The sequence below is a fragment of the Anas platyrhynchos genome, chromosome 1 (assembly GCF_047663525.1).
Source record: "Anas platyrhynchos isolate ZD024472 breed Pekin duck chromosome 1, IASCAAS_PekinDuck_T2T, whole genome shotgun sequence".
NCBI classification, from domain to species: domain Eukaryota; kingdom Metazoa; phylum Chordata; class Aves; order Anseriformes; family Anatidae; genus Anas; species Anas platyrhynchos.
The window spans coordinates 200,631,115-200,656,837 of NC_092587.1; the positions used below are offsets into that span (position 1 = coordinate 200,631,115).

General features: G+C 37.5%; 1 protein-coding gene and 1 long non-coding RNA gene across 34 annotated transcripts in view; one reads left to right on the forward strand and one right to left on the reverse strand.

Moving 5' to 3' along the window:
• Window positions 1-14,648, reverse strand: part of LOC119716543 (uncharacterized) — a 28,506-nt gene extending 13,858 nt beyond the window's left edge. Inside the window, exons 1-2 of one of the 2 annotated variants that reach the window (XR_011806572.1) lie at window positions 14,439-14,648; window positions 6,414-6,558 (exon numbers count right to left, since the gene is read on the reverse strand). This is a non-coding gene — a long non-coding RNA (uncharacterized lncRNA). The remainder of the gene's footprint in view (window positions 1-6,413; window positions 6,559-14,438) is intronic. The other variant, XR_005264738.2, reaches the window with a different exon arrangement.
• The window catches only part of DLG2 (discs large MAGUK scaffold protein 2), a 1,031,289-nt gene that overhangs the window by 889,523 nt on the left and 116,043 nt on the right, over window positions 1-25,723 (forward strand). The window contains exon 1 of one of the 32 annotated variants that reach the window (XM_013100654.5): window positions 13,189-13,521. The exons of the other annotated variants lie outside the window; for them this stretch is intronic. The gene's annotated coding sequence lies outside the window, so the exon portion shown is untranslated. Of the gene's footprint in view, window positions 1-13,188; window positions 13,522-25,723 lie in introns of those variants that run through there. 32 annotated transcript variants of the gene reach the window in all.

The following is a 25,723-nucleotide window of genomic DNA, read 5'->3' on the forward strand; positions in this document are numbered from 1 at the left end:
CATCTGAGTGCTTGACGTGCTGCTTAGTGATATGGAATAATGTAATAAATTCAGCCTGACAACCTGAGGAGTTCAGTGTGGAAATTGTGCCCTAAGTTAAGGGCATGCAACCTAGTAGAAAATGTGGGTGTGTAAACAAAAGCAGAGTTTTAGCAAGAGTATATAACAAGGCAGAAATGAAATAGATAAGTTGGTAGGTCCTGTTTCAGGCCCTTTAGGGACAGCACTCAGACCTGTTTGACCTGCCTGAATCCTTAATTAATGGGTGTAAAGTGCATGTTGCAGTTATTGTCCTTGAAGGGAATATGTCTGTGGTAGTACTAAAACTTGAGCAGGAATAAGAGGTACATAACTGTCCTATTTTGGGTATAGGGAGAGGACAGTTTTGAAGAAACAAATATCACCTTGATGCAGATCCAAAATTAGAGCTTTCTGCAAACAATATCATAGAGAATCAGTTTATTCTGGTTTAATTCTGACATTTTAAAAAGGCCTAAAATTAATTCTGGATGTGACAGACAATGTTTGGGTTTTTACTTGGTTGTTCATAATCATCTTTAGTTCATTTAAGTCCAAACCAGATGGAGCCCCTGGGGTGAGGTGGAGGGAACTCCTGTATGATGGAGAACTGAAGGTACTAAAAGCTGGGAGAAACTTCAAGGTTTGAAAAGGGAAAGAATCACAAAAAGAAGATGGGAATCTGCAGCCTGTGCAGAGGCTCCAAGTGTTTCAGAGAAGATTAGGGAGGAAGGACAGGAATGTTGGTGTGTTGTCTGCTGTTTCTTAGAAAGTCACTGCGTTAGAAGCAACAGGGGTTAAAGTGAGGAGCCTCACCTCATACAAGGCCATGATGGGCCAGAGGAAATCTGTGCATAAGAGCTGCATAATTCCTGTTCCATTAAAAGTAGTCACTTTGGTTGCATGTATGCTAGTAAACAAGGTTTGGCAATAGCGCCAAACTGGAATGTGATTGCCTTTCCTGTTAAACTGTTAGCAGGGTCCCTGACATGGTTTAGCCAGGGCCATGAGTACATGGCAGGGCATGGTCTGGGAGCCAGCCCAGGTGCTGGACCAGTCCCAGGGGCCAGGTTAAGCTTTGGCACAGTAGGAGAATTTAGTGACAGGGATGTGAGGCTCTCCAGGCTGTCTGCCTTGGGGCCTGAGAACCATCTTGGAAGCATCTGAGTTACTAATTATAAATCCAACCCTCTAATTAAAAACTTCAGCGTTGTTGTTGTCATTCAAAGAAAACCTCCATCTTCTGAGTCCAAAAGACTTTCAGATCTACCTCACAGCTCTAGCCAGCTCAGAGTCCTGTTACACTGGGGATAAGCCATCCCTGGTAGTGTTTGCAGCATTCTACAAGCACATGTGAGTGTGAAAGTAAAGCTGACTGGAAGCCAAAGGCTATCATTGTATGATTAATGCTTGAAGAAGTGCAGAATGTGAACATGTGGTATAAAGATATTTTTTTTAAGTACATTTTCTCCCTGCAGCCAGAATGTCGGAGTACCAGGAATGAATGCTCAGGTTCAGATCTCCAGGCAGATAGATGCTGCTGTGAGCTACACAACCTGTTGGCACCATGCAGTCTTTGCAGCTCTTGAACTGGCAGCATGCCAGGCACTTGAGGGTCACCCCTAATTTGCCTATTTATTATTGATTGAATGCTGCACAATGTGATAATTTGCATAAATCTACATAGCCTTTTAATTTTTAATTAATGCATGTCATTATTACAATTTTTAATATATGCTATCAATCAGTTTCATGAGCTATGGGGAGATAAAGCCAGATGAACAAAGCAGAAGGAACAAAGAGCCCTTTTTGACCTAAGATCCACCTTTATTCCCATTACTGATGAGATTTTTGAAAGCAGTTCTTAGAAAATGAGGGACCTTTTCTAATTGTTCCTGTACTGCTACTTAGCACAGACTGTGAGTAGTTCTGTATCTGCTCATGCAAACAGATCAAGTCCACTTAACTGCTGTGAATTACTCTCCTCCAGTTATGGAATACTCAGATCAGCATCACTGTTTGTGGTGCCTCTCCTAAAGTGTGGGTATCCCTTTTCTGGGCTAGAGAAGCAGACTTGGATGGAAAAAAAGTACGAAACAGACAGATACAAGGGATGGGGAAAAGTGATCTCCCAGTATTTTATAAACCTTCTTATGGTAGAAAACTGCTCTAGCAAAACCGTTGTTGAAATATTGGTTCATATTTTAAATCATACAGTGCCTGGTAATAAAGTTCTTCAGAAAACATTTAAATCAATGTTCTCCTGGGAAGGGAAGGGAAGGGAAGGGAAGGGAAGGGAAGGGAAGGGAAGGGAAGGGAAGGGAAGGGAAGGGAAGGGAAGGGAAGGGAAGGGAAGGGAAGGGAAGGGAAGGGAAGGGAAGGGAAGGGAAGGGAAGGGAAGGGAAGGGAAGGGAAGGGAAGGGAAGGGAAGGGAAGGGAAGGGAAGGGAAGGGAAGGGAAGGGAAGGGAAGGGAAGGGAAGGGAAGGGAAGGGAAGGGAAGGGAAGGGAAGGGAAGGGAAGGGAAGGGAAGGGAAGGGAAGGGAAGGGAAGGGAAGGGAAGGGAAGGAAGCCGAGACTTGAATCTGAAAATGTGCTTTTAAAGACATATCAAAGTACTTCTTGCTCTGAATAGAGCACCTCAGAAAAAAACAATTACTGGAGTCAGAAGAGGGTTGTAGCTAGCCTTGGCTAGGGAGTTGCATTGAGCAGCAGAGCAATCAGATAACCACCATGTTTTCTACAGGAAGAGTTCTTCCTACAGTTTGGTTTCCTACAGTTCTTCCTAGTTTGGTTGCTGCCAGCAAAGGAAAATATGAAGGGCGGTGGGGTAGGGGGGTGCAGAAATCTTGCCCGAAATATGTTGAAATAGATTGCCTGTTAATTGTCTTCCTTTTTGATACATGTGATAACTGACTGTAATGGGTGGTTTGTGTTTGCCAAGATGGTTGGGATTTGTGTAAGTGTCATGACTAAAATAGCGGAGGAACCATGATGAGTTTTCCTCTTCCTGTTCTAAAGCCCTAAATGCTACTTCTGGCTGAGGAGAATTTATCTGTAAGATATTTATTTTAGTTTTCTCTTGCAGTAGCATTTTTATGCTAAAACAGTATAATCATGACTAAATGAGCAAAATAGACATGGTGAAAGACCAGCTACGGGATTTTATTTGTCACGTATACTTCATTAAAAATATTTAATGTTCTTGGAAAGGATGCTTGTCATGTAAAAGGAGAAACTGTTCACTGATAGTGCTGCATCTGGATATTATCAACAGGCACTGATGGCATGTTGCAGAGAAAACAAAAAAAAAAAAAAAGAAGAAAAAGCACAACAAAGAAATACCTTATTCCATAAAACATTGATTTAGGAACTATCAATAGCACAATGTCTTAGACCCAGATACTTTAATGTGTTTGGACATTTAACTCATGGGGCAGTCATTGAGGGTATAGTTTCCTTTGCATAGCAAATCCTAAATTTTCTAATAATGATTATTTATTTGATGACACTACTGTGTATTAGTAGACACTGAGCACCTCTTATATTCCCATTAATCTGCCTAATCTACTTGTCCTTCATATTAGTATTAAAAGGAAAAGTGTTTTGGTAGGATACATTTTGGTAGGATATTATTTTGCCAAAGTACCAGAGAAGCCCAGCTGGGTTTCTGGTTCCTTGCAGCTCCTTCTCCTTGCAGCTTACTCTTTCCTCCTCCTCACTGAGCAGTGCTTGGGGTCTGTCCCTAGGCTGGATGTGCACACCACATACTATCTGGTCTTTTGCTGTGATTTTTTCAAGTATAGAAGTTTGATTATTAAGAAAGTTTCCAAAATACCAAAATTGTGCGAAATTAACTTTCTGTCTAACTTGATTTCCTAGCCCTGCAGGGAAAACTTGTCTGAAAGAGTATTTAAAAAAAAATATCAAAATGCAAAATATTCATTAATACGTTATGGTTAGATTCAAAGATCTCTGGAAATAGAGAATTGGAAAAACTGTAAGTAGAATAATTCTGTCATTTTTCTTATTTCATATATTGGTGAGAAGCTGCAGAGATGAACTACCTTTGAAAAGATAAGATCCATGAGTCTTTCTTGAAGTTTCACATGGATTTACCAAGCAGAGCATAAAATTATCCTAATACTAGTAACGTTCAGTACATACAGGACATGCCTTCACATAGCAGGTTGTGTCTCAGCTGTGATTGGTGAGTCCTCAAATATAGAAAGCAATGTGAAACATTCTGTAGACTTCAGCAGCCATAATATTTATCACATAGATCAAAAAATTCATCAGTGTAAGTTAATACAGGACACTCAAAGTATCATTACTTCAAAGAAAAAAATGAGCTTTTCAAAATGGCAAAATGGTATTCTCTAAACTGTAAAGCAGGGGTGTCAATGCTGTCATCAGTGATTATTTCCTATATGATGGCATTTCACTTCTTCAGTACCATATTAAGAACTAATCTGTTTTTCCACAGCTTGGCCCTCTGTCACTTTTCTTTATATGTATACACCTAGATTTTACTGAATTGAATATAAACTGTGTGTTTTTGTCTCTTTTCTTTCTATTACATAGGAAGAAAGAAGAGGGTGTTTTTTCTTTTCTTTCTTTTTTCTTTTTTTCTTTCTTTTTTTTTTTTTCCTAGAAAAGTCAAAACCAATTTCTGGCTACGGCATCCAGACTAACGCTAGTTGAGGTTTCCTTCCCACAGGAAGTCATTAACTTTCTTGCCCAGGTCTAAGAAGTAACTTCAAGAAAATCAATTGTTTGAAGGGAGTATTGTGTTAAATTAATGCATATTAAGATCCCAAAAGAATTTAATCATTACAGGAAAAAAAAAAAAAAGAGGCCTTTATTTGTGGTAGTTTCATTCAGAGGAAGATCCTAAAGTTACCTTCAAGAATATATGAATATTAACATGCTTTAACTTTTATATACATTGATTTCATTACATTTAATTGATTTGCCCTAACTTTCCCCAAGTCTTCTTAAGTCAACAAGTTTGTAGCTTAAATCCAGATGCTTATTTGAAAATCAATTAACTGTAAACCAAGCAAGGCAAAAGTTCATTATTCTGTGTAGTATTGGTATGGGAATTATCTTACAGGAATAAAAATGTTGATTAAAATTTAAAATCCAAGATGATGTTTCTTAGGTTTCTAAGAAAAGCCAAAGACATACCTCAAAAACTTTACAAGAAACATGCATATATAATTAAATGATTCATCTGTTTTTATGATCACTTGCATTTAATTTCCATCCAAACTCTAGATGAACTTTGTAGTAGCGATATTTTATAATTAATGTACTGTATGTGAATATTTTTCCAAGATATGCAGTGCTAATATTTACACCTCACCTGGCAGGAGACAAAGAAATAGTATATGATTATGCAAAACTCATACTGCAAATACTAACTGCGTAATGTTCATAAATCATCTATAGGAAGGGAGCATCTACTAAGTAGTGTGTGATTATTAATTTGTGATAACAACAAAAAACACACATAAAGAAAACAGGAGAAAAAAAAAAAAAGCACAGAAACAAACCTAATGTAGAGGAGAAACCATATATTCATTGCAAATTATTTGTTCAGTTCTGCAGGTCAGTCAGACTCAGAAAAAGTTTATTTACCAGATTCTTCTTTTTTATTAGGATGTGTTGTAGGTAGTGTATTCACACACAGGATTTGCATTTCCATTCCCCAAAAAGCCCTTGTTATATCACTTGGTACAAACTGAAGTACAGTAGTTGAAAGAGATGCTTACTGGGAACAAAAGCAATGAAATTTAGTGGTAAGAAAGATTGTTTTTTCCTCATTACTTTCTGATATAATCTAATTAACTTTTGCATGCCCACAACTTTGATAGTACCTTCAGGTACATATTTTTTGATTACTTTATAACAGACCTCATTGTTTTCAACTACCTGAAAGGAGGATGCAATGAGGACAGTGATGATCTCTTTTCTTAGGTGCCAAGTGATAGGACATGAGTAATTGGTCTCAAATTGCACTGGGGGAGGTTTAGTGTGGACATTATGAAGAATTTCTTCATGGTCAAGCAATAGAATGGGATACCCAGGGAAGTGGTAGAGCCCCCATCCCTGGAGTTATTTAAGAAACGTGGCACTGAGGTTCATGGCTTAGTGATGAGACTTGGTAGGTCAGGTTGGAGGTTGGACTTGGTGATCTTGAAGGCCGTTTCCAACCTAGATAATTCTATGACTCTGTGTTTCTAAAAAGACTCAATAAAATCATTGTTTGGAGCTCTCCAAATCCTGCAAGACAATTTGCTTCAAAGGTACTTAAGTGTCCTGCAGCATTAACATTGAAATATGTCAAATATTGAACATATGAAATATGATTTTTAGTTTTTCTTCACAGTACCTGCATGAAGTAGCGCTGAGCAGAGAAACTGAGTCACAGAAGCAGAATCTGTCCCAAGACATGCAGGATGGAAACTATTTCAGTAAATCTCCCAGGTTTTTGTCTACTGCCTTTTGCTCCTTCTTTGTTTTTCCAAGGCTCTCTCCTAAAAAAGCCAATGGAGATTTAAGCACATGGAAATGGCAAATAACTTCCCCTCACCAATGCTGCTCTTACTTTCTTTTTGGCCTGTATTTTTCATATGATTTTTTTCTAGTTCAGGCATCATGCTGAAAGCTGGTCAGGGCAAATGAATAGGAAGCTACAAATTTAAGTGCTTAGAACTGCATATTCTCAGATTCAACATGTACAATCTCTCTGTTCAGTTCTTCATTATTGTCTGATAAATCCCATTATATCATTTAAGAAATACTAATCAAATGTTCTTGTTGTACCTATGTAGTCTGAGTTATTTGGGTATGTTTAACTCTGATGCTGCAGTGAGAACAAGAGTAAGTATTTATATTTCACCTCCTTTAATTCTTCAGTTCTTCATTTAAAGTTCTTAGAGCATTTTCCACTCCTAATTAATCCTTGAGCTATAAGTAGTTCAAGAACAGAGCATCTAATTGGTGTCCTGATTCCTGGGTCCCATCAGATACAGTCCTGACAAAATGGTAGCTTGTCCTGAAATGCTCAACTCCGTAGAAGTTGTTTGCCAGGTAAAAACCGCACATGTGATGGGGTGATGGACATTTCCTTGTTCACAGTAACTACTGCCCTGTAGATGGAGTATCTTTGCCATTCATGCCTTCAAGTGTCCAGAAAACATGGGAATACATGAAAGTCATCTTAAAGCAGATTCACCAGGTTGTCCTTGCCCATAATTAACAAAAAGGGCTTCTGGTGAGAGCTGAATTATTTGACCTGATTTCAAGCCAAGACAGTTAATTCTGCAGTTTCAGCAGTCTTAGAAAACATGAAAGACTACAAATGGTTCCTGCTGAGCTGAAGGAAGGCTTGCCATATCCCAATAGAGCAGTTATTTCTTCCTTTCTTTTCAGAACAATTCTTCATTTTGATGCTTCTGCAGTTGCGTATATTCTTCCTTGCTGGGAGGTACTACATCCTTGGCATCTTTGCAAGTAATGGCAAGAAAACTGCAGAAGTAAATTTTGCAAGAATGGCTGGCACAGACCTACCCTGAGTATCACCTGCTGTCCTTTCTTGGCTTGACTGCATCACAGACTGCTTAAAATGTTCATGCTCCATGAACAGGATAACCATGGAGTTCAAAATGAGTAGGTTAAATTTACTGTTGGTGTCATCTAAGCTGGTTCATTTGGAGCTAGCATGGGTATCTCTATATTGCTTTGCCATCTGCATTGTAGTTAGTCATCCAGGCTTCGTATCTTCTTTCCTGAAAGAAATCTGTAGGAGGGGAAAACTTAATCTAAAAGTATGTGTGTACTGATTCCTCTGCTAGTTCATTGTCATAGCCAGTGCAGAAGGCATTCTCAGGCTATGCCACTTGTCTTTTTTTTTGTGATCTACCACAAACACAGGCCTAAATTTTACAGTTTTCTAAAGAAGACTGTTCTGTGTGCTCTTCAGTTGTCCATCTTCCTTGATAGCCTAGACAGTTCCTTTGCAGCACTGCCATAGGCTTCTTCAATAAAGTTGTTCTGCTCTCTCCACTGCACATACCGTGCCTCTTACCGTGATGTCTGTAGAGCTGCTACTTTCTCCATGCGTCAGTAATTGCTGTAGGTAACATGAAGAACTATGCCAAGCCGACAGATTTTCGTCACCATCCTCAGAGGAGTCAAGTGTATCATTCCTGTGCTTTGCTTCTTCCCCAAATCAGCCACCTACTCCTCCCACCACAGAGTGCACGCACTCAGACTGCGAATCGCAGGAGGATCTACATGTTGCTCCACCATTCTTTGCCATCCATAGCTGTTAACTCATTTTCTCCCCGCACCAGGCTTATAAGGAGTTGAATGTGAGACCTTCTGTTTGTGTGAAAGATGCTTGTCTGGTTTGTTACTGAATTTAATGTTTTGCCTAATAGAAAGCGGATCTTGAGCTCTTCTTCCAGCTCTTGGAGTTAGTAACCTGTAGACACTGTAACTCTTTTAAAATGAAACAGCAGAAATAAAAGAGTGGGAAACTTGTAGTTAAAGGGAAAATGATAGTCCAGAGGGAAAAAAAAAAAAAAAATAAAAAATCTGGATGCTGAACCATAGCATCCAAGTTTCTTGGTTATTTTAACCAGATGAAGTAATCTAAGCCACACAGAAAAGCAGCATTTGTATGAGGTGTCAGACTGGGAAATCCACTGGCTTTTAAATGGGCTGCCGTAGTATTCCAGGTTCATGGGGTGCTTTAAAAGACTTTTCAAATCAAATCCAGGCAGCCTCTCCAGAGGTTCTCAGGAAATTGCCATCTGGCCTGCCTTCCTTTAGAATTCTTTATTTCTGATACGATCATTCATATTCTGGAGACTATGAAGCCGACATTAAGAGTGTTCAGCCTTCCTAACTAGCAAAGCAAGTTCTTTTCATTGCCCTTGGTTGACAGGAATTGCTCTCTTGGGTGTCTCTTCATTCAGACCTAGCTGCATATCCTCTTTAATTCCCTTTTTCCTTTTTTTTTTTTTTTTCATTTTCTCTTTTTCTTTCCTTTTTTTTTTCCCTTTTTTTTTTTTTTCCAGAAAGAAGACTTGAGCTTGCACACAGCACTTGCAGAAAAAAAGATGTCACTTGAAGAAGAAAAGTATTGTAATTTAGAAAAACATTATTATAGAAATAGCACTTGTACAGTCCTTTACATCTTCAAAGCCCTGTGCAAGCTAATTTGTTAATTAATCTAAACATAGAGTTTTATTCATTTGTCCTCACAAGGATTAATCTTAGAAACTCAAACTCTATTTAAAAACTGTTCTTAAATGGAATTACAAGTGTGCTACATTGAGAGGAAATGAATTTCTCCTTCACCTTGCTGTGACAATTAAATTCATTTACATTGTCACTGCTGTTTATTTTACAATGAATGATGTATGTAGGTTACAGCAATGAAATCTATCTGACTCAATGGGTGGTACTTTTTTACCATACAGGTAAAACTAAAAGGACAAATTCTCACTGTATTCAGACTACTTATGGTGGAGGAGCTTGTGAAATTCATAAATCCTCAGTGGTCTTTGCTGGAATCAAGTCTGAGAGATTTCTGTACTCAAAGAATACAAAAATGCCATTTAACCCAACTGCCTCTCAGAGAATATAGGTGCTGAATTGTTGTGTAACCAGTGGTTACTTTTACCAAATGTAATAAAAGACAAATATGCTCAGCTGGTTTTGATTTGGGAAAAGGGAGGTCTCAGAATTAGTTGAGGTCTTATAGATTTCCTGGCAACTTGGAGTGGGGTTAGGGAGGGAGCTGTAATTTAGTGCTTTCTCTGGAAGAAAGTGGGCAACAAACTGGTTAGTGACCTGGAGCCACCCAAGTCCTGGGCTTTGTCTTATAAGGGGCCCAGGAGAAGTTGGTGTGATGTGAAATGTTTCAGATTGAGGCAAGGCAATGGGTGGGGTCTGAGATCAAAGGAGAAACATCTGTGGGAAACAAAGCTTTACTAGATCTGATTGTTAGAAAGTTTATGTTTCTTCTTATTACTGTTCTTCTGGATGCTATGGTCTGATAAATGCTGTACTTTTTTAAATCCTTCTGGGTTTATTGCTTTAGTGATGCTCTCTGACAGTATCATCAACAGGCTATTGGATGAAAGAGCATTTGCTTTAGCAGTTTAAATCTGGGAAAAAAAAATCACTAAAGGTACTGAAGAGCTTAATTGCTAAATGCAAGGTACTAAATAAATACATCCTTAGTTTGCATGATGGCTTCTTAAGCCACATGGTGAGAATTACTGACCAATCTACTGATCCGGACCATCTGGGATAGTCTAGAAATTGTCTCTGGTGGTTGACATTTATTCACCTGGAACTGTGGGTCCACTCTGTGGACATCCTGGAGGTGTGGTTTTGCCTCACTGGGATATGTGCTAACTGTACTAGCTAATTCGTGATCTTACTAGTATCAAACCTTCCTGTATTTACTCTTTATTTGAGTTTTCCTTAGCTGCTTCTTGAATTGAGAAGGTAACTTGTTATTCTAGCTGAATGCCTTGGCTTTTCCCCAGTGATCTTTGTTCTCTTTTTAGCTAGCAAAACGGATCTCTGTGAGGTGTAGTCAATATTATACCACATGATGATATAAGACAGAAATCATGTTTTGGCATCAAATGGGGATGCTTTTTTTTTTTTTTTTTTCATTTCTTAATCATTTATAGCTTGCAGATTGAAGCAAAGAACCTCAAAGTAAATACCAAATGTGTGCGTTACAAATGCCTTAAAAATACAAACTAAACATTTATGTAGGTACACATAAGTATGGCAGCCATATGGGATTCTCACACACCTGTCAGTGAAGTGAGAAAGTTCAAATTTCAAATCTCACCTTCTGCACTAGAATGTGAGCCATGAACATAGCCTGCAAAACACAGGTTGTTAGATGAGCGTATCCATTCACTAAGAAGGCAGCAGGCTATATATGGCTTATTTTTGATAGAGCACCACACTGCTGAATATTATGGAATTGGCAGGTATGAAATATTTCCCATGGAAAATAACATGGAAGCCAAGGTAGCTAAATAAAAATTGAAAGTAAGTGTGAAATGAGGTAGCAATATTTCTTGGAATTATGACTCTTGTGTAATACCACAGACTGTGGCTTATGCATGCCACCTATACACAGCTATGAAATATTGTAGTGATACATTGCTGTGATATTGGTCAGTTTTACAAACCTGTAATTCAATAAACGTAAACTGAATTTTAGAATGAATGCTATATTGGTCAAGAAGATTCAATCAAACACTGGCTACATCTTCACCATGCTGCACCAAATCACTGTCATGTTTACATAGATTTGTGGTAAGCCTCTTCAAACCTGAATAGTTACGGTAAAGCAAAAAGAAAAATGACATTTAGGGGCATTTTGGCAGAATTCATAGTAGTATAAAACCTGAAAAATAAGTCAGAAAACCCTGATTAGTACACAAGACAACAAATTCTTGTGCTTTGGCCATTGTAGTGAACCTCCATAATTTGCAAGTAACACATAAATCTGTGAGAATAGAATTTGTCTGTGTAAGGCCAAATTCAGTGGCACAGTTCTTTTTGCTACTTCTCACTGAGCCAGTGTCTGTCACTTAGATTTTTTTTCTGGCCATTTTGGATTATGCCCAGCCAGCATCACTGGAGAATCCAGTTATTGAAACTCAGCTGCTCTTTCCTTTGATAAAGCTATAGACTTGAAAACCATTGTTCTGATTAAGTCCTGATATGTCTCCCCTATATTCTGCCACCCAATTATGTACAGCTTTTAATTCAAGCAAGTAAGGTTGCTTGTGCCTCTGGCCTCTAGTGATTTTTTTTTTTTTTTTTTTTCCTCAAATAATGAAGGTGCCAAACAAAGAGACAAATGAGGAGGGGGGAACAAGCAGCTGAGGACAGGAGAAATGGGATATATATAGGACTTGCTTTTGCTATGCATGAAATGCAACACCCCGTACCCACATTGTGACGCACATCAGGCATTCCAGATGGTGACAAGGGTTGGGTTTCTGCCTCAGGCTGCCATGCGCAGGCTTCATTTGCATTCCTCAGCCCAGTTGTTCATGGAAGAGCATCCGGAAAGTGCACAGCCGCTCACACAACAGCACTCACCTTCCAAAGCACAACCTCGCGTCATGGTGCCAAATGTTGGGAGAATTTTACAGTCATGGGGAAAGAAAGGAGCTGGAGCAAGTTCAGGCTCCAAGTAGAGCCCTCTGAGTGTCATTACCAGGGATATAGAAACAGAAAATCATCATAAAGTGTTCTCATTCGCTCCCCACATTCATACAAATAATCTTGAGGTCATGTAAAGTGTGGACAAGATCACTGGATATTCCTCTGAATAAACATTTTTTACTTGATTAAAAAAGACTTTCCTTACAGTAAACTTTTCTGTGACTGATCCTTGTCTGTGTATGACCAATACAATAACAAGTTTTACTTGTTGGGGGCTAATTGTGAGAGTTAGATTCTATCATGTGCAGCAACTGTGATTGCCATTGCTGTAATTAATCCTATTTCAAGTTGTTTAGTTTAATTAATTATATCAATGTATCTGAGCTTTAGCTGTTTGATTCTGTTATTTTTTATGTGTAGATTTGCTTTAAAACAATGCAAGAATATGGAAAATAGGCATTAGAGAAATAAAGAACATTATAAATACATATTTTTAACTTTAAGGATGTACTTAAAACCTACCGACATTTTATAAGAGTCTTTAAAAATATATACCTAATTTTAACTAATAGGTATATTGCTTTTAATAGTCATTGTTGCTGGAGCACTGTTGTTAGGTTATTCTTGTTAAATTCCACAGAATTCGCCTCAATAATATCCATTCATGATAGTGGAAGTTGTGAACCGTGTGTTAGTCACTAAACAAGAACTGTGTCTTTAAGAAGGGATAATTTTCTGAAGATTAAAAAGCAACAAAACACGAACACAAAAACTGTATCTAGAAGAGACTGAGGATGTATTAAGAAAGGTTTAAGTGAAGAAGCTATTTCTAGTAGATGGTTTCTCCTCTGAGTTTAGATTCTCCCCTGAAGTGCAGTTGATCATTCCACCTTAACAAGGTGCAGTGATTGACAGGTAGAGATGTTGCACAGAGCAGAAGGTGGGAGTGTGCTCTATTGGTTTGTGCTTGTACATCCTGAGCACCAATTACTGTCACTGCTGCCAGCACTGATGTGTTTATCAGGATGAGTTATAGCAGAATATATGTACACAGGCAGTGTGTATGCTGGATGACCACCCCCTGTGATGTAAAATATGAGAGTCTGGGAGCTACCGTTTTATAATTCATCAGGTTCAGCAACTGAATGTTGTTGGTTGGCTTAGTTATAAAGGCAAGTGTGAACTGAACAGCAGACAGGAGCATCTCGCATTAAGAGTCCTGCGAAGCTGCATTTGGTGACTGGGCTCTGCTTTTGTTCAAGTGAATTCTGCCCTCGGTGAGTGATGTGGGTTCTGTCGAGCTAAAGCTGTTATTATATGAGCTGGGGGAACCTGCCTGCTAGTTTTATTTGTGTTTTGCTGCTGGAAGTCCTTGTCTGTGGTTGTTTTTAGCTTTTACAATATTTTCAGTTGTGTACGTTACTGGCACAAAATGAGATGAAAAGAAAAATGCAATGATGAATTATTCACCATAGTGCTGTGAGGATCTCTTTTCTAGCTAAAGTTACTTTCCTTTCGTGAGTGCGGTGTGTGTTCAAAGAAGCTACAAACCAGCAAATTTACCTGTCGTTAAATTGCTTTTATTAGCAGTTAAAGAGAGTGATTGCTGTTGCTTTTGTAACAAGAGAAAAAAAGAAAAAAAAAAAAAGGTAAAATCAGAAGCATTTAAAAATTCTTTGCTTTTATTACATGTGGCTTTTCAGATTCAGCATTAAATCTTTTGTGTGCAGCATAGGGCTGTGAAGAATATATATTGTACAGTTTTTTAATTAGGTAATCAGTAAAATGGTATCCTCTCTCTGTTTTTGTGGTAATATGCTTAGTATCACATTAAAATGAATGATTCCCCATCTTGCATAACAACAGTGCTGAAAGATGTATAAAATGAAAGGCAAAGAGAGACTTTGAAACAAACTGTAGGAAAAATGATATAGCACAGCAAGGCAGGGAAAAGGTGTATTTTCTATAATATCTGCATTACTTTTTGAAATTTACCAGCTTTAGTTTCTAATTATCACTTGCTTCACTATGATCTCTCTGTCTTTTCAAGAAAGCTCCTTTAATATTTGCCCACAGTAGCTTGCCAATTACCAAAGATCAATAAACTGGCAAAGTATTTTTTATTTCCTTTAACCAGAAAGGAATTGAACAGCATACTTTACCAAACAGAAATAATAGCATTGCTGTACGATACCTGTATCCCTGGTCAGGAGAGGCAGGTGGTCGTGAGTGACAATTTTAGTTTTCCTTTTATCATCAGCAGTATTATCAAAGCAGACAGACATTGCTTCTGTCCCTCTGTGCCAGTTTCTTTTTTTTCTCTCTCTCGGTAGGAGAGGAGAGTTTGTTTTATCAAAATATCAAGAGGGCTCAGCAGACCAGCACCTGTTGTCTTATAGCTGTATTATTAGTAATTGGAGAGAGACTCTCTTCCAGAGACCTCTCATCTGTTGTCAGTCCAAATTGTTTACCCTGTAGTGATTTAAACTTACACTGCTGCCTCTTGGAAATACCCTATTCTATGAGTTATGTGTGAAGCATCAAAGCTGCTGAACAGATACTGGCTTAATTAATAAAGTACCTCTTTTTAGCATCATTTTAATTTAAAGATTAAGGCAATTGGAAAAGTGGCTTTTTCCACAGACTTTCTTTGCAGAACAGATTGGCATTTATTCTTTATAAAAACGTAACCTAAATATATATATATATATATATATATATATATAATCCAGAATTTCTCTAGAAGATCATTTCCTGCCAGCTTAACAGATTTCCTGTTTCTAGGAAAGAGTATATACCTGTGTCAGCAGTGCTTTATTTAAGACTATTTAGCTGCTTTTTAAGCATTCAGATCTATTTTCAGTGACCCCTGTGCTAGCAAATGAGGTTTCTTGAAGTGTGAGCTTCTGGTTTTGCAAGTTCTCCTTCTTTCAGAAATCTGTGATATTGCATCCATCTGTCTAGGCATTTATATTGCATGCATCACTGTGGTGTAATCTCAGCAATCTGAACATTAACCATGTAAATGTATGTACTGTAACTCAGGAAGTATAAATTAGGACAGGAAAAGCAACCCTAAAAGGAGAAAGTTATGATATGGGCATATGGCTCTTGTGGGCACCGGAGCTCCAGATTTTCTATTTGTTATAGCACAATAAATTAAGCTACCAACTAGTTCAGTTTGTAGGCAATGGTATGGAGGCTTGGACCCAGATGAAACCAGCTACTTGAAGTTTTGTCCAGATAAGACTGAGGCCAAGTGAATGGAAAGAAGCCAGAGGACATGGCAAAAATCTCTTTTTATTCTGGGTGCCTATCAGTCTGGGAGTGTTGCTGAGGGAAAACTAGCAGTGACTAAGAAATGTATTTTAAATTTTCTCTGGTCTGGAGAACACAGTTGTTTTATCTGAATATGAGTTTGCTCCTGTCATCCATGCCTCCCACCCAGCAGCGAGTGGCTGCAGCGTGCTCCATGGAGTGCTGAGCCTTGAATCCCCTTAGTTACCCAAACTGGTACAGATAACAGCCATCTGCATGGTTAGCAGTGTTTCCTGCTGGAAGCAAGCTACAGCACAACTGCAAGAATTGTGTTGGCTTCCTATTAATTCCTGAATAGGGCTGAAGTAAAGTTTTGGGGCTGAAGTAAAGCACTCTCTGAGTAGCAGACATCTGCTCTCCAAGAGGAATCTTCCTTAGCTTTTGCCTTTTGGTTACAGCTGAAACCAGCCAAGGAACTGATGTTCAAATTATCTTTCATATAAAATCTAATGTATGGGGGAAAATGTCCTGTAAAAAAATGTCCTTAGCTTTGGAATCCATCTCTTTTCTTTGGTCTGAAATATCTCAGGTCTCCTGACCTTCAGGATTGCTGTGAAGTCCCATGGCAAGTAGTGATCAACAGTTTTTGGTAAAGAATTATTTTTCAGTTTGCCATACGTATAACTAATGTTTGACTGTGCTTTTTCCCTGTGTCAAAAGTAGCTGGAGACTGCAGCAGCAAACTCAAATTTGTGTGCCTGTAACACCTCTATTTTCCCTGGTCAAGCACACACACACAAACTATACTTTTAGATAAAAGAATGCCTTTATACTTTGTGCTGAATCTTGGGTATAGAAAGCTCTAGTGCATAGACCTGAAAAGTATTAACCATCTATTAAATCTCTTCTTATTTTATTGTTTTTATTTTTTTTTATTTTTATTGAACAGACTAATAAAGTGACATTGCATGTTGTTTCTGAGGACTTTCAGATTTGAATTCAGTAGTCACAATGGATATGAAACAAGAACCTACAGGCACCAGTAATCATAAATCATAAACATAATAAGTAATCATAATGATGTGCTTTCAGTGAGAAGCTCTTCAGTGGGAAAATGGGTTGGAATGACAGCCTAGACATATAGTATCTTTGATGTTGAGAATAACCAATGTAACTTTTTTTTTGGTAGGGAAGAGCTGGAACTTCATAGTAAAAAATGATAATCTGTCATAATTTATTTATTTATTTATTTTTTCCCCCAGAGAGAAAGGCAGAGGAATACCGTTTTAAAGGATTATCAAACACTCAGAGCATGAAAGGAACAAATTTGGCAAGTGGAGCAGAGTGTGTTCATAAACACAACATGCTCTTTGATGTTGGTCTGTTCCTTGTGTTGGAACTGAAATACTTGCAAAGGTCTAATCCTGATATATGAGATTTTTTACGTTTTGTATGATTGTACAAGCAGGAGAGGGTATTTGAGTTAGGAAAGCAGTGAAAAAAAATCACTTCTAAGTAAAATCCATCTCAAAAGTGCTAATTTGTAGATGCTTGTAGATGTTTGTTTTGCTTGGGTGTTAATCCTACACCTTGTATGCTGCAGATGGTTAACACAAGCTGAATAGTATCAGTCAAAGGTCCTTTTCAAGAGGAAATCTGTTCATTTCAGCTTTCAGTGGAGTTTCTTAGTGCCCTCAGAGGAAGGCCCTAGAGGGCTGTGTTGTCCTAGTGCATAGTCGAAATGCTGTTGGTTGCCATGGTTGTGTCTCTATCACAGAATAGTTATAAACTATGTAGAAGCTGCCCTTTAAAAGAGGTCTACGATTCAACTCACATCCAAGATCAGATCTACATGAAAATAGCTGTAAACCCATCATATTACAGGCTGAAAGTGCTCCTAAACCTCTGCTGCTCCTACGGTCCTCAGTTCTCTGTCTTGTCTGGAGTCATCAGAGATGGAGAACATTTGTTATTTTACTTGCCAGTGCACAAACAGCAGCAATACTAATCTCTGGCAGATTCATTCATTTTCTAAACAGTGGCATACTGTCTTCTGTCCTCTACAAACTTTGCATTATTAGTTGGTGGCTTAATGCATTATATTAACATACAGTTTTTATTTTGTATGACAAGCTGAAAATAATGGCATCACCATATTTCTATTTGGGACTTACCAGTGAACTCATTCCAAAATCAGCCTGATAAAACTGCAGATGAATCCCTGATTCCCAGAATACTTTCTTAGTGTAAACAGAAATCTCCTATTATTTTAACCAGGCAGGAGTGTAATCTGGATTGACAACAGTTTTAAAATCCTGAAAGTTAGTGTCATCGTTACATCACACTGGCCAATGTGCTGTGCTTGAAGAATCTGTAAATTGACAGAATGGGACATGGTGTGTCCCTTCTAATTCTTTACTGTACTCCTTCTGGAACGTTTCTTACTTGAAAGAGAGCAGAAAAACAAAACGAAACAAAAAAACCACAAACACCAAAAAAAAAACAAAACCACTGTAAGTGTGATTTACAATTCTGTGTGTTAAATTTTAAAGAAAGGGATTAGTGTGCTGGCATTTGAGCTAAGGAAATGCTAATTTAAGAACTTGCTCTTATCCCTTTTTTGTGTTGTGGTAATAACCTTTAACATTATGAAATAATAAAGAACTGATTGAACTGGGTTGTATACAGCCACTTGCTGCAAGTGAGCCGGCCAGGCAGACTGTAATCAGTTTACATTTTTTTGTTTGTTTTGTTTTGTTTTATAGCTATTTATTTCTACATATTAAGTAGATTGTACTCTCAGAAACATTTCCACTACATTCAGTAATATGTACAATGAGTAGAAAAAAACATTCAGAGCAACTTGCAATACTAAGGAGCAAATGATTTTACCTAGCAGTGTCTAAGAAAAGTATTTCTTGCTGAAGACAATCTCTATGTTCCTTACAGCCATTTTAGGAACGTATAAGCACAAATACCATCACCTGCAGCATGCACTACCTGTAAATGGTATTTTATTCTCTCTGTATTTATTTGCAATACTGTTTCATGTGTTTGTGGAAGACCTGTGCATCTCCCATTACCAAAATATTCCCTGTGAAAAGGAATCTATTATCTCACATGGAAAATTGGGAATGGGCAAAATAATTATCTGCTTCATGTGTCATGGATTAGCTGTGACCTCCTCAGCCAGTTTACACTGGCTGGGGGCTGAACCATAGTTCAGAAATGCAAAATATAACTATCAGTAGGTAGCATTAGGTGAAGCCCTTCTGTTAGCAGCAGTTCTCTGTATTTCTCATCTTTAAGGTACAACCACAGACATTAAATACTTCAGTGAAATACACCCATCCAACACAAACCAAGTTTCAGAAGAGAGAGAAAATAGCACTCCTACATACAAAACAGGTTTCCTAGGCATGGAATCACTTTCATTTCACAATATTTGGCAATTTGTCAGTTAAACCCTAAAATTTTCTGGAGATGTTCTAAAACATCCTTGTTTGAATTTAAGAAATTGTTCAAGAATGGTAAATGTAATTTAAATGTTTCCTGCTTGTGTTTTTCTTCTGTCCCTGTTAAAATTTTATCATCCTGGAGTTATAACAGTAGACTGATCCAGATTCACAAGATTCCTGAAATAACCTTGTGGAGCCACTAAGATATTTTTATGGTAGCAATTGCATTTTGGCTTTTGTAAGTTTATGTGGTATGAATACTTTACACTCAAATGTCTTCCTTTGTATTCACTGTCTTTCTTTTCTTGCAACTCACACCTGACTGCTGACATAACACCCAGGCTCTTCTCTTTTCAGAGATGTGTATAAATTCTGCTTTGTTTATATTTAATTTCTTTCACAGCATAGGTCATAAATGGTACAGATATGAAAAAGCAAAAGTAGAAGGGTTTGAAACAGAAAGTAGATACAACTGCGTATTGTCATGCACTTTCTAGTGGAATTACTGTGAAGTGCATATATAACTTTATTTCAGGTTATTTACCATTCATAAATTAGTCTGGCTTTTACCATACACTATTTGTAAACCTTTAAAATCTGATGTTTTTCCTCAGTTATTTCATATATTTAGCAAAGTGTGAGTATGGCCAAAAAATTGTGAGCAGAGAAGTACTTATTGAGGCTGAAACACTGAACATTTTTGTTTCTGTTTATTTTCTGAAACCTTGGTCAACAGAGAACAAAACAGACGTAGCTGTAGGTGTTATCTGCAGGATTGTCCACTAATTATAGCAAAAATGTTTGATCCAGTAATAATGATTTGTATTTGTGTTGGGACTTTTCTCAAGATAAAAAACACAGGAAGAAAATTAACTGTTTTGTCTGTCTTTTCTTTTGGATCTATGTAATAATAATATTTTTGTCTTCTCTATTTCTTTTACTGCCAGTGCTGTTCTCCAGTGTTAGGTTGCCTTACCTAAGATCTAGGTTATGATGAATTTTCATAGAAGTATGATTTTTTCATGGAGGTATTATTTTAAAAGTATACTATGAAGGGAAAATACACCTGATCTTTCATGTCATTCTGAAATTCAAAATGCCAGGAACGTGTCCATTTTTTTTTTCTGGCCTAAATATATTAATTATTTTTACTTATTCCTGTTGTCATTTTTAGAATATTAGCAGAAATACTTGTAGACAAGAGAGATCATTATATTAGAAAACAACAACACAGAAGCACAAGAATCAGAAAACAAAGCCAGAGGTAGATATGACTGAAATAAAATGTATCCTTGTACATTTCTGAAAGGCTTTCAGATTCACACGGTAACACCTTAAAAGTGAAAATTTCAGTAACAGTACTTGGAAACATTTGATGAAAACCTTCTAATTGTTGGTTGCCAAAATATTTACAACATTGCTCCTCCCCCTCAATTTTCAATTTCCCCAAACCATCCTTCAGGGCAAGGAGAAAAGAGGGGCAGAAGGATCTAATGTTAGATTACCTGTGCTGAAAATAGTGTCCCTGCTACTGAATTGTATTTGAATTAAAAAGGTTATCCTTTTCAGGGAAGAAACACCTTTAATTTACTGTTTTGCCCAGTATAAATTTGGCATTTAACATGCAAGTAAATAACTTCTGTTCCAATAATATTGTCACTCACCTGAATAATAGAAACTGTGAAGATCTTAGCACTGACATACAGGGCCTACTTCTGATCTCACTTGCACCATTTTTATATACCTAACAAGATACAAATGAAAGACCAGCCTGAGACGGCAACCATGATTAACACCTACCTTAGCATCGATGAGGGTTTTATTTTCTGGTTCATACACCTTATGTTGAGTGTTGCTGAACCACTCCATAGGTCACCCAGCTAAAGGTATAGTTAAATTAATCTACTCAATCTGCAGCTCAAGCACCATTTTGATTTAGCCACTGTTCTGTTCTGTAATTTATTTTCAGCATTTCTGTAATTGTGACTGACACCCTTGATGTAGATGCCATTGATATTTTGTATTTGTAGTGCATTAAATTTGAGAAACACACCAGGATTCTTTTGGATAAAAGGCAGTGAAATTGTAAATTATGTTAACATGTGGTATGGAATATCAGCCATCATCAGGTAAATTGCACAAGCCACAGCATATAGATAACCGCGTAAACTGACATAAATAAAATTAATGTATGATCCTAGGAATTCTTTTTTATGGCAGAGAAAAATCTGAGACCTTGTGATACTAATTCCCTACATTTTAGTTTTAACTTAATTTTTTGAGTTTTTTTTTAAGCACAATGGAAAGACCATTTGAAATGCTGTTGAACTGTATTTTAGCATGAAACACATGACGTCTTCCATTGAAAATGATTCCCCAGGAAATTTCCTAAATATTATTTCTGCAAATGTGAAATGCAGCCACCTCTGCTGATGAAAGGACAGGAAGTTGAATACCAAAAATAACAATATTTTGTGTTCGGGGAAAGCAAAGTCAAAATGATGCTCATTTTAAAAGATAGCAGAAATGTGTACCAAAAATGCAGAATAAATGAGTTTGTGAGTGCTTGACTTAAAAGTTCTGTAACCATTAAGCTGCAAAGAATTCTGTGTATTTAGTTCACAAAAAAAGTAGTGCTTAGTTGATCTTACCCAGGATTTGTACTTGGACTCCACCAACTCCAGGTATTTCAAATATAGATTCTTAGTCATCTTCTCTGGTGCTAAATGCCAGCAATTATAAGTACTAGTTGACTCATTTCTAAACTCTATGAGTTTTTATGGCTGTTATAAACCTTTGAAAATGCTGACAGACCTGTAGCCATCGTGGGCACTGTGTTTCAATATCAAGGAGTTTGATATTAAATATAGCCAGATATTAAACCTTTATATTGCTGTACCCAGTCGTTCAACAACAGCATGACCAGGTAGAATAATATGAGCCAGGGGACACTATCACACCTAAAAGTAATATTTTATTTATTCTAATGATTTTATTTTCATTCTAAAGGACTGAAGTTGTTAACCATATATTATCTTCCCACCGTGGTTTACAAGCTCTGTATTTCTAAGTAGAAGAGAAGAAGGAGAATTGCTTGTATGTTACATTTGTATATTACCACAGAGAATTAGACCGATTATTGAGAGATCACAAAGTAGTGGAGACTGGAAGGTAGCTCTCGAGATCTTCTGCTCCAACTAGTAGCAGAGGCAGTAGGTTGCTCGAGGTTATGCCCAGTTGAGTTTTTAATATCTCCATGAATGGAGACTCCAAACTCTCTGGGAAAATTGCTGCAGCTTCCGTCATTCTTAGAAGAAAAAAGCTGTTTGTTTTTTTTTTTTTGGTTGGTTTTTTTTTTTTTTTGGTTGTTTGTTTTTTACTAATTTTTAAATGGAATTTTCTGTATTTCAGTTTGTGTACATTGCCTCTTGTCCTTTCACTGGGAACCAGTGAGCTCCATCTGGAGCTTCTTTGCTCCCCTCCATCAGGAGTTTACAGTCTAAACCGGCAAAAATCCATAATGTGTAGCACTAAAGTCCAGAGTTGACCTAAATACTCTCTAGTGCTTGGGGTTTGACATCCAATATGCAGTAAACATGCTAAGGAGGGGCCAGACTTCTCAAAAGAAATGTGAACCCTTCTCAGTATTCTGAGAATACTTCTCAGGCTCGTCCCAGATGTTAAGTCCCACTCATTCTTGTTGTTCAAGATTTGAATGAAACCATACGACTTTTGTCCAATACCTTTTCCCCTTTGCTCAGATATGCTAAATGCTTGCTTATAGTTTAATTTCACTTTGAAATACTGGTGGGTAATGAGAATTATAGATTCATCTACTATTCATCCTTCTACTGATGGTAATTATTTCTTCCCTTACTCTGTGAACTGAAATCTGCCAGCCAGAAATTAAACAGAATCTCATTCAAACAAAAGAACCCCTTCGTTAATTGAGAGACTTGCCTGCATTGCACAGCCTGTGAAGACAAAAGTGCACTTTCAGAATCTTGAGGCTGCCTTCAGCATTGGCTTGACTGAAAAGAAAAAACAAAACAAAATCAACCTATAAATAGAGTATGGCCTACCTAAAAGAATTTAAAACCTCAATTTTACTTTATTTGTTAACATCCTCTTTAGTAGCCTTTCTACTCCAGAGATTTCCCTTCTTTCCTTTCAGAGTAAGTTGTTCTCATTAAGCTCTGTGATTACAAACATGGCTTAGCAGTATTAAATGACTAGATATTTTTATGGCCAAATGGGATTACTTTGATAATTGGCTCTGATCTGTTGCAGAGCCTGTTCTCCCATGGCTGCTGCATCAAGTCTTGTAACATGATAGATGTCCCAGCCAACTGACATTTCCCAGGTCCTTTGATCCTGGATCTCTTCAGAGGTTTAGTTTCTTTTTGATTGTAGACAGAGAGCAACAGCTCCCCCCAATTTTTTATTCCTTCTAATATTGTCCATATATTATATTGCCTTCATATCTTTGTAGTGAAATCATGATGAAGAATGACATTAAAATATGTGAAGTCATCATAGTGTTTCATGCAACCATATCTTACCCAGGTCCTCAGTCTCAGCCATCATGCAGGCAAACCAGATTTTGCTCTTAGGTCAAGCACTCTCTGACTTAAAAATCTTTGGCAGAACAAGCATAAGAGAGGTTGACAGAAACCTCTAGCACTGAAGTTACATATGACATATCCTTATGATAAAGGAATAAACAGACCAGTCAAACAGTTGAAACTGTTAAAAATAAATAAAAACTGAACAGTTTGTCTTATTGGGGTTACATGCTATCTTACAAAACAGAAAGGACTAGTGCCAATATAGTCAGTTTGCATCTACAGATTTGAGGAGATGCAAATTCAGAATTGCGCTTCATCTTGATTATCCTCAAATCTGTAACCAACATAGGACCTTCTTGTGCTTTAAAGTGATATTTCTATCTCCACACAAATGTGTAACATATGAGTCTTCTGTATCCACTATGTTGATAGTGCTGCCTCACTGAAATCTGAACACTTCATTTTTTTCAAATGTACCAAATGATAAAACACTGCTATTTTGTGTGGAAATGCTGAAACTGGTCTTAAAGGTAGTGGGAACAAAAGGCACAGAAAGGGCTGAGAAATCTTTTTCCTGTGGGTGGCATAGAATGTGATATAAGAAACTGGATTTGTATTGATTAGTTTTACATCATTGACATCAGCAGACCTGAAGCTGGTACATATTGGTATATCTGTAAATAGGAAGAAATGCTGCCTGTGTTGAAATAGCAATGAGAATAATTCTGCTTACTACTCATCGTGGAGACAAGAAGTGTAGACCAGTACTGTTCAGATGTAGCCACAATGATGGTCCCATATATTTATTTGGAAATACTAATAAACAGTGAGTCAGGCTTCATGTTTCCATTTAATGTGGTATATCAATACAGATGCATTAAAGTTGATACTTGAGAAAAGGCTAAAAGAAGGTTCCCTATAATAATATAGAATGTATTAATAAAACTCTGTGATGATCCCCAAAAGCATACCAATAACAGAAACCCAGGTGTTACAATCCCTACAAACAGGCCTAGGAAGAAATCCTCCTCCCCATAAAATATGGCTCTTGATATTACTGTGCTAAGTACACCCACCTTGGTCTTGTTCTTACTAGTGCTGCCCATAGTCACAGGGGTATAAAAAAATTATTTTTTTTTTTTGCTTTTTTTTAATCAATATTAATCAGAAATGCAAAAGATATGAATTTAAAAATTCTTTATTGTATCTATATCCACAGAGATGTTCCCTGTAACTTAAAGAAGAGAATGTTTCTGTATTTGGAAATCCCAAAGCCATTATTTCATTATAAAGTCAGGACTAGCTAGTGACAACAAAAACAGTATTCTGTATTCCAGGGATACTTCAGTAGCCTTGAAAGCTTTTCTTGCTCAAAATATATTCACTAGTGTCTTTTCGGTAATGAACAAAAGATGCAAAAGAGGTAATTCTCATAAAACCTTGATTAATCTGTGTATGTTTACAAGTGTCATTACTTTGCATGTAAAAAAGACAGTATTTTTGAAGCAGCTTGACAGGCTGGGGGCTAATGCCTGTATTGTACTTCTATGCCTGTGCCGTGAGTTATCTGGAGTAGGGCATGATTATGGCAGTGCTCCCCTTGACTAGCCAGTGGGTATAATCCTGCCAAGTTCTGTTGTCAGTCCATCGGTACAAATAATGTCAACAGTAATTAGTCACCACCCATTTTCATCCCTTTTGTCATCTCTGCTCTTTGGGGCAACCACCACCACATTATGCATGCTTCCAGTCCTGCCTCTGTCTTGCAGGAAAGGGAACTCCTTTAGTACTCCCTTTTCATGGGATGTGACTATTGCCTGTGCCCCTCTTTAATCTCCTACAGGGGAAAAAAAAAAAAAAAAAAAAAATCAATCAAAAACATTAAGAAAAGACTACCTTATGTGCAAGCCAACCGTTTGGATAAATGTCATGTTCAGCCTGACATTTCCCACCGCCAGTTCTGTGGATAGCTGAACAAGCTGGGGCTGCAGCCCCCAGGGGATAATGGGGGAGAAACTCAAAGGTCGTTGCGATTGCGGTGGAGCAGATACTTTAAAGCAGAACCCGAATATAAAGCATTGTAGCGGCTGGCATGCAAATTAAAATGTAAATAATGTTGACAAGCTTTCCAGCAAGACATCAAACTGCCAAAGGGCAATTTTGCCTTCTCCAGGCCTTTTTGCCCTTCATGAGCA